We start from the raw sequence: 13,028 nt of genomic DNA, 5'->3' as shown, positions 1-13,028 counted from the left end.
GTTTCTGGGCAGGAGTAATAACCAGATTAAATCGGGTACGTTTTTTATCCGGCCGTGAAAATACTGCCCCCTATCCCAAACAGGTTAAACCCTTACAACTCATCCAGAACGCCGCAGCCTGTCTGGTGTTCAACCTTCCCAAGTTCTTGCACACTCCACTGGCTTCCAGTTGAAGCTCGCATCTGCTACAAGTCCATGGTGCTTGCCTACAGAGCTGTGAGGGGAACGGCTCCTCCGTACCTTCAGGCTCTGATCAGTCCCTACACCCAAAGAAGGGCACTGTGTTCATCCACCTCTGGCCTGCTCGCCTCCCTACCTCTGTGGAAGCACAGTTACCGCTCAGCCCAGTCAAAACTGTTCGCTGCTCTGGCACCCCAACGGTGGAACAAGCTCCCTCACGACGCCAGGACAGTCAACCACCACCTTCTGTAGACACCTGAAACCCCACCTCTTTAAAACCTGTTGGGGCTAGGGGGCAGTATTTTCACGGCCGGATAAAAAACGTACCCGATTTAAACTGGTTACTGCTCTTACCCAGAAACGAGAATATGCATATTATTATTAGATTTGGATAGAAAACACTCTAAAGTTTCTAAAACTGTTTGAATGGTGTCTGTGAGTATAACAGAACTCATATGGCAGTCAAAACCCTGAGACAAATCCTAACAGGAAGTCGAAATCTGATGTGTGGAATCACTTTCAAACCTTTGCCTATGAAACACACAGTGAGTTAGGATTCATTTAGCACTTCCTAAGGCTTCCACTAGATGTCAACAGTCTTTACAAAGTGGTTTGAGTCTTCTCCTGTAAAAACTGACCGAACGAGAAGCCTGGAAATGTTGTCATAGGGGGAAGGCGATTACTACTATGACCCGCGTGCATGTGGGTACTCTTTCGTTCCGAAATGTTTTGTAAGTCAATGCAATCGTCCGCCTTGAATATTATTGAAGTTCTGATTGAAAAAGGCCCTAAAAATTTATGCTATACAACGTTTGACATGTTTGAACGATCGTAAATAAAAAGAAATTGTACTTTTGTGGCGACATGTTCCGCTCGCTTCGTACATTTTGAGTAGCCTTCGGAATGTGCTAACAAGAAGGAGCTATTTGGACATAAATTATGAACTTCTTCAAACAAAACAACATTTGTTGTGGACCTGGGATTCCTGGAAGTGCCTTCTGATGAAGATAATCAAAGGTAAGGGAATATTTACAATAGTATATTTGATTTTAAATGACTCCAAGATGGCGCTAGTCTGTATCGCCTAGACTATTTTTCTGAGCATAATACCTCATTTATTGCAAAGTGTGATTTCCCAGTAAAGTTATTTTGAAATCTGGCAATGTGGTTGCATTCACGAGATGTTAATCTATAATTCTTTGAATGACAATATTATATTTTACCAATGTTTTCAAATAGTAATTTTGTAAATTGTAGCGCTGATTCACCGGCAGTTTTGGAGGCTAAATATTTTTACATCACCGCCATTGTAAAATGCTGTTTTTGGATATAAATATGAACTTGATAGAACAAAAAATGCATGTATTGTCTAACAGAATGTCCTAGGAGTGTCATCTGATGAAGATTGTCAAAGGTTAGTGCATAATTTTAGCTGGTTTTCTGCTTTTGGTGACGCCTGTCTTTGCATTGAATATAGCTGTGTGTAATGTTTTGTCAATGTACTGTCCTAACATAATCTAACTTTATGCTTTCGCCGTAAAGCCTTTTTGAAATCGGACAACGTGGTTAGATTAAGGAGATGTTTATCTTTCAAAGGGTGTAAAATAGCCAGTGTCAGTAAACGTCTGCAAAAACAGAGCTTGTTGGGCTGTTTTCATGTTATCCAGAGGTAAACAAATCATCGGCCAGAGTGTCAAGTGTGCGCTCTGAGGGCGAAATGAGATGGGTGGGGCTAAAGCTTAAGAGGGTGTGAACGATGCTGAATGGGAAGAGACAAAGAAGAGCTCTCTCACCGAAACACTAAAATGTCATTTTCTCAAAAATGAGGTTACAAGATTATCAACTTTCAAAGCAGAATTACTTTCTCAATGTTCCTCAAATGCAGTTTATGATATACCATTTTGTAGCTCTGAGTCTCTATTTTCATCCAATGTAAAAAACTGAAAATCTAATTTTGCAAAATAAGACCGAATCCAGGTGGTGAGTCAGATTTACTCACTGCTTTGTTGAAGCACCTTTGGCAGCGATTACAGCCTCGAGTCTTCTTGGGTATGATGCTACAAGCTTGGCACACCTGTATTTGGGGAGTTTTTCCCCATTCTTCTCTGCAGATCCTCTCAAGCTCTGTCAGGTTGGATGGGGAGTGTCGCTGCACAGCTATTTTCAGGTCTCTCCTGAGATGTTCGATCGAGTCCAGGCTAGCTGGGCCACTCAAGGATATTCAGAAACTTGTCCCGAAGCCACTCCCGCGTTGTCTTGGCTGTGTGCTTAGGGTTGTTGTCCTGTTGGAAGGTGAACCTTCACCCCAGTCTGAGGTCCTAAGTGCTCTGGAAGAGGTTTTCATCAAGGATATCTCTGTACTTTACTCTGTTCATCTTTCCCTCAATCCTGACTAGTCGCCCAGTCCTTGCCGCTGAAAAACATCATGTTTCGCGATAAGGATAATACCAGGTTTCCTCCAGACATGACGCTTAGCATTCAGGCCAAAGAGTTCAATCTTGTTTCATCAGGCCAGATAATCTTGCTTTCTCATGGTCTGAGTCTTTTAGGTGCCTTTTGGCAAACTCCAAGCGGGCTGTCATGTGCCTTTTACTGAAGAGTGTCTTCCGTCTGGCCACTCCACCATAAAGGCCTGACTGGCGGAGTGCTGCAGAGATGGTTGTCATTCTGGATGGTTCTCCCATTTCCACAGAGCAACTTTGGAGCTCTGTCAGAGTGACCATCGGGTTCTTAGTCACCTCCCTGACCAAGACTCTTCTCCCCCGATTGCTCAGTATGGCTGGGTGACCAGCTCTAGGAAGAGTCTTGGTTGTTCCAAACTTCTTCCACTTAAGAATGTGTTCTTGGAGATCTGTTTTGGTACTCTTCCCGAGATCTGTGCCTCGACACAATCCTGTCTCCGAAGTCTACGGACAATTCCTTCAACCTCATGGCTTGGTTTTTGCACTGACATGCACTGTCAATTGTAGGACCTTATGTAGGTAGGTGTGTGCCTTTCCAAATCATGTCCAGTCAATAGAATTTACCACAGGTGGACCCCAACCAAGTTGTAGAAACATCTCAAGGATGATCAATGGAAACAGGATGCACCGGAGCTCAATTTTGAGTCTCATAGCAAAGGGTCTGAATACTTATGTAAACTACTCATTCAAGGGTTTTTCTTTATTTTTACATTTTTACATTTACATTTTAGTCATTTAGCAGACGCTCTTATCCAGAGCGACTTACAGTAGTGAATACATACATATCATACATTTCATTTTAATTTCATGCATTTTTTTTTTTTGTACTGGTCCCCCGTAGGAGTCGAACCCACAACCCTGGCGTTGCACACACCATGCTCTACCATCTGAGCATGGTTACTATTTTATACATTGTAGAATAATAGTGAAGACATCAAAACTATGAAATAACACGTCGTAACCAAAAAAGGGTTACAACTCAGAATATATGTCATATTTTAGATTCCTCAAAGTAGCCACCCTTTGCCTTGATGACAGCTTTGCACACTCTTGGCATTGGTGATTATTTTGTAAATCTCAGTGGGTGCTAGAGGTGGTTCTGCCAGTCACTTTTCCTCGACAGGCAGCCAGTCTCAGAAGGGGATATTGTAAAGTCCAGGAACAGCTGTCTCTTTGAACTTGGAATGTTTGCAGTGCTCGTGTATGTAGTGCGTCTGTATATCTCACTGTGCTAGTGGCAGACCCACTAGAGGACATCAGGTGGATACAGGTCTGGGGAAGTGATACGGTAGACTTCTCAGAGCATGACAGAACCCCTAGAGGACATCGGGTATATCCAGGTCTGGGGAAGTGATACGGTTGGCTTCTTAGAGCATGGCAGACCCCATAGAGGACATCAGGTGGATCCAGGTCTAGGGAAGGGATACGGTAGACTTCTCAGAGCATGACAGAACCCCTAGAGGACATCTGGTATATCCAGGTCTGGGGAAGTGATACGGTAGGCTTCTCTGAGCATGGCAGACCCACTAGAGGACATCAGGTGGATCCAGGTCTGGGGAAGTGATACGGTAGACTTCTCAGAGCATGGCAGAACCCCTAGAGGACATCAGCTGGATCCAGGTCTAGGGAAGTGATACGGTAGGCTTCTTTGAGCATGGCAGACCCACTAGAGGACATCAGGTGGATCCAGGTCTGGGGAAGTGATACGGTAGGCTTCTCAGAGCATGGCAGACCCCCTAGAGGACATCAGGTGGATCCAGGTCTGGGGAAGTGATACGGTAGGCTTCTCAGAGCATGGCGGAACCCCTAGAGGACATCAGGTGGATCCAGGTCTGGGGAAGGGATACGGTAGACTTCTCAGAGCATGACAGAACCACTAGAGGACATCGGGTATATCCAGGTCTGGGGAAGGGATACGGTAATCTTCTCAGAGCATGGCAGAACCACTAGATCCTGAAGAACAAGAGGAGAGTAAAAGGGAAAAAGAAAAAGGCATAGAAGGATGCAGAAAGAAAACACACAGGTTACAGGTAGATCCAGGCCAGGTTCAATTGCCCCCATAGAGCTTACACCAATCCGCCCAGGTCTACACAAGTGTATGGACAAAGGGCTAGGGGTTGATTTGGGATTCAGGGAAAACTCTCTAATTTTTTCTTTCTTCAAATCCTCACGTCCTCTTCACCTCCTTTTTAAAATGGATTAGAGGAGAATATCTGAGGTTCCTTGCCTGTAAGGGCTAAAGGACTGTATTATTCTTAGGTTGCTGGTTTGGCTTGGGCGTGTTCCCCTCCGGGCGTCAGTCAGAACGCAATGATTGCAAGGCACAGTGAATGGTTGACTTGTAGTTTTCTTGGAGGAATAACAGTATATAACAGGCAGGGCTATGGGTTGATCACTAGGAAGGCCACTGATCCTTAACTATGGGTGTGGAAGAGTGAATGTGTGGTTTCTCTAGGAGAGAGCAGAATACAAAGTGCCATCAATATCAGGATAATATACATAGAAATACAATGACATTATATAACACCACTTACAATATAAACTATAAAGGCATCACTAACCATGTTACTACACATAAAAGGACTTAAACTAAAGCACCACTGGTGGCAGTAGTAACACGTTAATTACTAAAGCATTATGAATGATTGAATGGATGGAATATGACTAATTCCTATAAGGACTCGGGAAAGGGTGGGACCTAACACAATTTCCAACGTAACATGCGCCAGCGTCATCTTAGGCTTGACCAACTAATAATTACTAACTCGCTTAACAGGCCAAATACATTGAAAAGGCACACTAATGTGCTATAATACTCAAAATGGTATGCATACACAAATATAATTCACAGAGTGTAAGAGCACACTTATAATCAAAATGACCACGACCCGTCATCCACTAATAAATAAATACCACGGACAGGTTACACATGTTAGAAACCCACTTCAGTATTAACGAAATGAAACCCTTTACTAAAGGAATTATGTGTTACACCTAGAGTGAGAACAGCTCGAGAGGGGCAACCTTTCGTACAAACCCACCGTTTGACTGATTTACCGACCTTTGTCTGTGCCCGTTTTGCTACCCTTTTACCACGTCGAAAGGTACAGTACCAATAGAATAACATTGTAGAATAATAAGGAAGACATCAAAACTATCGATAATACATATGGAATCATGTAGTAACCAAAAATTTGTTAAACAAATATATTTGAGATTCTTTAAAGTAGCCACCCTTTGCCTTGATGATAGCTTTGCATACTCTTGGTATTCTCTCAACCAGCTTAATGAAGTTGTCACCTGGAATGCATTTCAATTAACAGGTGTGTCTTGTTAAAAGTTCCTTTTTGGAATTTCTTTCCTTCGTAATGCATCTGAGCCAATTAGTTATTCTCTCTGGGCTATGCGGGACGAATTCGTCCCACCTACGCAACAGCCAGTTGAATCCCGTGGCGCGATTTTCAAATACCTTAGAAATACTATTACTTCAATTTCTCAAACATATGACTATTTTACAGCATTTTAAAGACAAGACTCTTGTTAATCTAACCACACTGTCCGATTTCAAAAAGGCTTTACAACGAAAGCAAAACATTAGATTATGTCAGCAGAGTACCCAGCCAGAAATAATCAGACACCCCTTTTTCAAGCTAGCATATAATGTCACAAAAACCCAAACCACAGCTAAATGCAGCACTAACCTTTGATGATCTTCATCAGATGACAACCCTAGGACATTATGTTATACAATACATGCATGTTTTGTTCAATCAAGTTCATATTTATATGAAAAACCAGCTTTTTACATTAGCATGTGACGTTCAGAACTAGCATTCCCACCGCAAACTTCCGGGGAATTTACTAACAATTTACTAAATTACTCACGATAAACGTTCACAAAAAGCATAACAATTATTTTAAGAATTATAGATACAGAACTCCTCTATGCACTCGATATGTCCGATTTTAAAATAGCTTTTTGGTGAAAGCACATTTTGCAATATTCTAAGTACATAGCCCAGCCATCACGGGCTAGCTATTTAGACAACCAGCAAGTTTAGCCTTCACCAAAATCAGATTTACTATTACAAAAGTTTGATTACCTTTGTTGTCTTCGTCAGAATGCACTCCCAGGACTTCTACTTCAATAACAAATGTTGGTTTGGTCCAAAATAATCCATCGTTATATCCAAATAGCGGCGTTTTGTTCGTGCGTTCAAGACACTATCCGAAATGGTAAATCAGGGTCGCGAGCATGGCGCAATTCGTGACAAAAAAAATCTAAATTATCCATTACCGTACTTCGAAGCATGTCAACCGCTGTTTAAAATCCATTTTTATGCCATTTTTCTCGTAAAAAAGCGATAATATTCCGACCGGGAATCTCCTTTTAGGTAAACAGAGGAAAGAAAACAAAGCTTTCGGTCGACGCGGGCACGAGCCTGAGTCTCACAGTACTGTAACCAGCCACTACCCAAACGCGCTACTTTGTTTCAGCCAGAGCCTGCAAAGCCACGATTCAGCTTTTTGCCGCCTTCTGAGAGCCTATGGCAGCCGTAGGAAGTGTCACGTAACAGCAGAGATCCTTTGTAATGGATAGAGATGGCAAAGAAGGCCAAGAAATGGTCAGACGTTGTACTTCCTGTACAGAATCTTCTCAGGTTTTGACCTGCCATTTGAGTTCTGTTATACACAGACACCATTCAAACAGTTTTAGAAACTTTGGAGTGTTTTCTATCCAAAGCCAATAATTATATGCATATTCTAGTTACTGGGCAGGAGTAGTAACCAGATTAAATCGGGTACGTTTTTTATCCAGCCGTGTCAATACTGCCCCCTAGCCCTAACAGGTTATGTTGTGATAAGGTAGAGCGGGTATACAGAAGATAGCCCTATTTGGTGAAAGACCAAGTCCATATTATGGCAAGAACAGCTCAAATAAGCAAAGACAGCAAAGACATTCCATCATTACTTTAAGACATGAAGGTCAGTCAATGCGGAACATTTGAAGAACTTTGAAGGTTTCTTCAAGTACAGTTGCACAAACCAGCATGTGCTATGATGAAACTGGTTCTCATGAGGACCGCCACAGGAAAGGAAGACCTAGAGCTACCTCTGCTGCAGAGGATAAGTTCATTAGAGTTACCAGCCTCAGAAACTGCAGTCCAAATAAATGCTTCACAGAGTTCAAGTAACAGACACAACATCAACTGTTCAGAGGAGACTGCGTGAACCAGGGCTTCATGGTCATATTGCTGCAAAGAAACCACTCCTAAAGGACACCAATAATAAGAAGAGACTTGCTTGGGCCAAGAAACACGAGCAATGGACATTAGATCAGTGGAAATCTGTCCTTTGGTCCAAATTTGAGATTTTTTGTTCCAACCGCCGTGTCTTTGCGAGATGCAGTGTGGGTGAACGGATGATCTCCGCATGTGTATTTCCCACCGTAAAGCATGGAGGAGGGGGTGTTATGGTGTGGGGATGCTTTGCTGGTGGCACTGTCTGTGATTTATTTAGAATTCAAGGCACACTTAACCAGCATGGCTACCTCAGCATTCTGCAGCGATACACCATCCCATCTGGTTTGCACTTAGTGGGACTATCATTTGTTTTTCAACAGGACAATGACCCAACACACCTCCAGGCTATGTAAGGGCTATTTGAAGGAGAGTGACGGAGTGCTGCATCAGATGATCTGGCCTCCACAATCACCTGACCTCAACCCAATTGAGATGGTTCGGGATGAGTTGGTCCACAGAGTGAAGGTAAACCAGCCAACAAGTGCTCAGCATATGTGGGAACTCTTTCAAGACTGTTGGTAAGGCATTCCAGGTGAAGCTGGTTGAGGGAATGCCAAGAGCGTGCAAAGCTGTCATAAAGGCAAAGGGTGGCTACTTGGAAAGAATCAAAAATATTAAATATTTTGATTTGTTTAACACTTTTTTGGTTACTACATGATTCCATATGTCATATTTCATAGTGTTGATGTCTTCACTATTATTCTACAATGTAGAAAAATGTAAAAAAATAAATAAAACCCTAGAATGAGTAGTTCTGTGTATCTGTGGTCAGTGGACATTTTTGAAAATAAATGTGTTTGCATCACTGAGTGGTGACCAGGAAATAATTAAATCCAACTGTTTGGATGCTACCACCCCCACTTCAAAATAAAACCAAACATGGATGTCAATGTTTGCGCACATATGCTTCATTCTACTTCCTGTCTGCGGCAACATGTAAATAAGTCGCATGATAGGTTAGTGTTATATACTGGTAGACCGAGATACAAAATATTGTTCTAGAAGCTGGGCTAGGTAATTTTCAAGATATAGCACAATGAAATGTATGTTTAGTTAACACCTGAATCTGATTTGTTCAGTGCTGTTCCAACTGATAGTTTTATATCAAGTTTTAGAGAGAAAAGAAAGAAAGGATACCTGTCTGAGAAGTGTTTGTTTCTTGAGGAGGGGTACGACTGGCAGTCAAAGTTGGAGAGAAAGCAGCCAGTGGTCAGACATAGGAATGCAGGAGGGGTTGGGGTCGAGTTGAGGGGGCAGGTTGTTGGGCAATCGGAAGTCACTAGTGTCACAGGCCGGCTCATAGCCTGTGGCAAAAATGAGGGGACATCAACAACAGGTATAGGCCAATCAAAAGGTTCTTTATTGTAAACAAAAACGATTAACTCTAAACAAAGAAAAAGGAATGAGGTGTGGAAATGTCATAATGTAGGGTGTAGGTAAGGTGCATGGATGCATGAATCTGTGTGTGGGAACATAAGTGAGTGGAAACTAAGTAAACCTACAAAGGAACAAACAAAACAGGATCATACCTGGAGGAGCAGGGAGAGAGAGAGAGAGAAGAGTGGTTAGTGAAGCAGTTTAATACCCTGAGCCCAGGTGGCTCCAATCACACCAGCTCCAATCACTAACGACCCTCCTCTGCCTGCAGGAGGATCCGCCCCTGCACTGCAGAGGAGGGGCCGTGACAGTAGACACAGGATTTCATCTGCAGGAAGAGGAGAGTACCAGTAACAGGATGAGGAGATGGAGGAAGCTGAATCAGGAGACAGGAGACAGTAAGATTCAAACAGAAGGATGATAGGTTTTACATCGTCCAGATATTTTTCATTAGTGCAGATTAATAAGACACAGGTAGAGAAAGCCAATTGGACTATTGAGATGCTCCTCTTGTTTGTTTGTCACTCACCGTTTACTGATTGACATGGTTGAAGTTGCACTCGCTGCAGTGATGGTAGAGATTCCAGAAGAATGGAGTTAAAAAAAGTGATCAACATTCTGCCTGTAATTGAGACATTACATAATCAGATGACAAATTGTGCAATGTAAACATTGCAATGTACAATGTAAACAAACTTGTTGTCTTGCCTCCTAATGTGAATTTTGAAAGCTCAGCTCGCATTTCTGTTGTTGCTGGGAGGAAGTTGTTTGACAGAGGCCTATACTATGGCAGCCTGGTATGGAACAAGAAAAAAAAGGATAAACTACCTTTCATGAATGTAGTAATTCAGCAAGAAATCAATTCATTTACACACATACATCGGTATTTAATTGGTACTGTTATTGCTAAAATAACCTCACTGCAACAGGGTTTCCTATGATCTACTAATACAGGTCCTTCCCCTTATGCATTTCCCTGGTATAGGCCTGAATAGGCCTGTAGTCTGAAACCAGCCTCTCTAATGGTAGACCCAGGTACAATCTGATCACTAATGATGACCAGAAGATTCATTCATGGAGTTCACCTTTTTCCCATAACATTTCACAGCTGATAAAGCAATTGTCATATGCTACTTAGTGTAAGAGATAGCTATTTAAATCAATTTAACTTCTACAAACACAATTAATTCAATTCAAAACTAAGCTTACCTAAGCTTAGTTAAATTAACTAGCTAAATAAAGAGATTTGGAAAAGTGGTCTTACCTCACAGTAGTATTTGCATCCATCGTTTATAGTTTCCATGCTTGCTTGCAGCATGCTCATGCTAGCTAACTCAAGGTATCGCAAACATGTTTTGCAAGCAAGTAAACGTCAATGACCATGCATGGATCATGTTCTGTACTATCCACCAATAATCATAAGATTTAAAGCTAAAACATATCGGAAATAGCGTAAATAACCTGTAACAATGATCACATTTCCCCCTGTCTTTGACTGCACGCACCTCTCTCTCAGCACGCCTCAGAACATTCAGAACATAATAATCAGCATAGTAATGAACACTATCGATATTTTTTCATTCATTAACTAGCCTGGGCAGAATTTGGTGATGGTTCTATGTGGAACCATAATGACTCAAAGAACCCTTTGAGACTTTCAATGGTTCTTTTCAGTTCACAACAGGGTTCTTTACACTTTTCATAGTTAAATTGTAGGGGCAGCAGCTCATTAGAATATTTTGGGGCATGGTTTGTTCACAGCTCTTTTTGTACAACCATGAGTGATAGTGTCATTCCAGTTCCTCTAATCTGTTGTGTCATGCCATTTCATGTTATGTTAGATGATTGCCAGTGACCATGATTTGTGAAAGACTCTTGTATGGGCTTGTGTCAATTGAGAATGGTTGACTAAGGCAGTGGTTCTTAATTCTCTCCTCAGCGAATCATAGCTGTTCCAGAGCCAACATAGTTGATTAAGCTTGCAAAGCAACACAATAATAATGCCAATAGAATTTTAACAAAATAAAAAAATCCTGTATGGGTCTTCAAAAAGATCTACAAAGAACCTTTTGAAATTGAGACATTTTCTTTATAGAACTATTCTCCATAACAGTATTATAAAGAACGTTAAAAAAGGGTTCTATAGCCCCAAAAAGGGTTATAGCCATAGCGGAACTCTTTTTTAGTGCTCTATAGAACCTTTTTTGGTTCTTTATAGAACCTTAGGAAAGGGTTCTTTATAGCACCATACAGCTTCCATTTTAAACCTTATGAGCATGGTTCTTTATAGAACCTTCAAAAATGGTCCAATATAAAACCAAAAAGGGATCTGCTATGGTTACAAGCCAAATAACCCTTATTTGACACTATATAGACCATTTGTTTTTAGTGTGAACAGCTAAATGACACCTCTAAAGTTACACAGACATTAATGGTCTCCTGGAATCACGAATATTGCGCACACACACACACACGCACGCGCACACACACACACACACACACACACACACACACACACACACACACACACACACACACACACACACACACACACACACACACACACACACACACACACACACACACACACACACACACACACACATGCTCAAGCATGTAGACTGGACACATACGTACTGTACAGGCACATGTGCACACTCAGCTAGAGCAGACCCATGGAGGTATTGTATTGAGTGGAGAAATTGGGGCAAACTCTAGAGGGAAAGGCCAAACAACTGGGCTAATGGGAGACACATTCCACCCATTACCTCTATTATGCTGCCTCACTGCTTTCTTTTCAGAGAGACTTTGGCGCAGCTTCAGGAAATGTTGAAATACAGTGTACACAAACGAATGCATGCATACATGGACGTGTGCACAAACACATGCCTGCGCACATGTACACACACACACACACACACACACACACACACACACACACACACACACACACACACACACACACACACACACTGTTAGGGAAAGTGTTCGTTTATTAGTTGTGTGTGCATGCATGTGGGCATGTGTGTGTCAGCATGCGGTATCCCCCCCTTCGTGCAATGCCTGGCCCCGCCTTTGCAGCTAACCACACCCAACCCCTGGGGTTAATGAGAGGCCCAAAGTCACTTCTAGCTAAAAACCACTGATGCAACATAGTCTTCGTCACTCCACCAAACCAGCAATTTACTGCTTCTGTAAATCTGCTAACGTCACTCTACTACACAGTGGGATACGTAACACTGAGAACACACTTTAAAAGTGGTTGTGTTATCTGTAGCGTCTGACAGTGTCTCTGTTTTTATTCTCATTAAGTTTTACTACTGCTTTTGAAAGTACAGTATGTTCTTTATTGGTGAACATTAATCTTCTAGTGCTGCTAGTCAGGCACTTTTACATGTCTCTTCAATTTGTGAAGTTGGACAAAGAATCCTCTGATATCTTTTATTTGGTGTTCCACAAGGCTCTGTGTTGGGACCATTACTTTTCTGGTTTTACACTACTTCTCCCTGAATCTACAGAGAAAATGATAAGGGTGGACGAAAACAACAATACAGACAAAAATTATAAATGAAATGAAAAACTTACTGATAAGTTTTTGATAGCAGGAGAAGGATGGGTTACCTTGTAGTGTCTGGTTCTTATCAATCTCCTCGAAGGAGTTCTTTTTTTTCACCATCACCCAGGCCTCTGCTTTTTGGGCTTTAAG

Source organism: Salmo salar, chromosome ssa10 (genome assembly GCF_905237065.1).
Source record: "Salmo salar chromosome ssa10, Ssal_v3.1, whole genome shotgun sequence".
In the NCBI taxonomy this organism is placed as follows: Eukaryota; Metazoa; Chordata; class Actinopteri; order Salmoniformes; family Salmonidae; genus Salmo; species Salmo salar.
Note: the sequence above shows the minus strand (reverse complement) of the source record.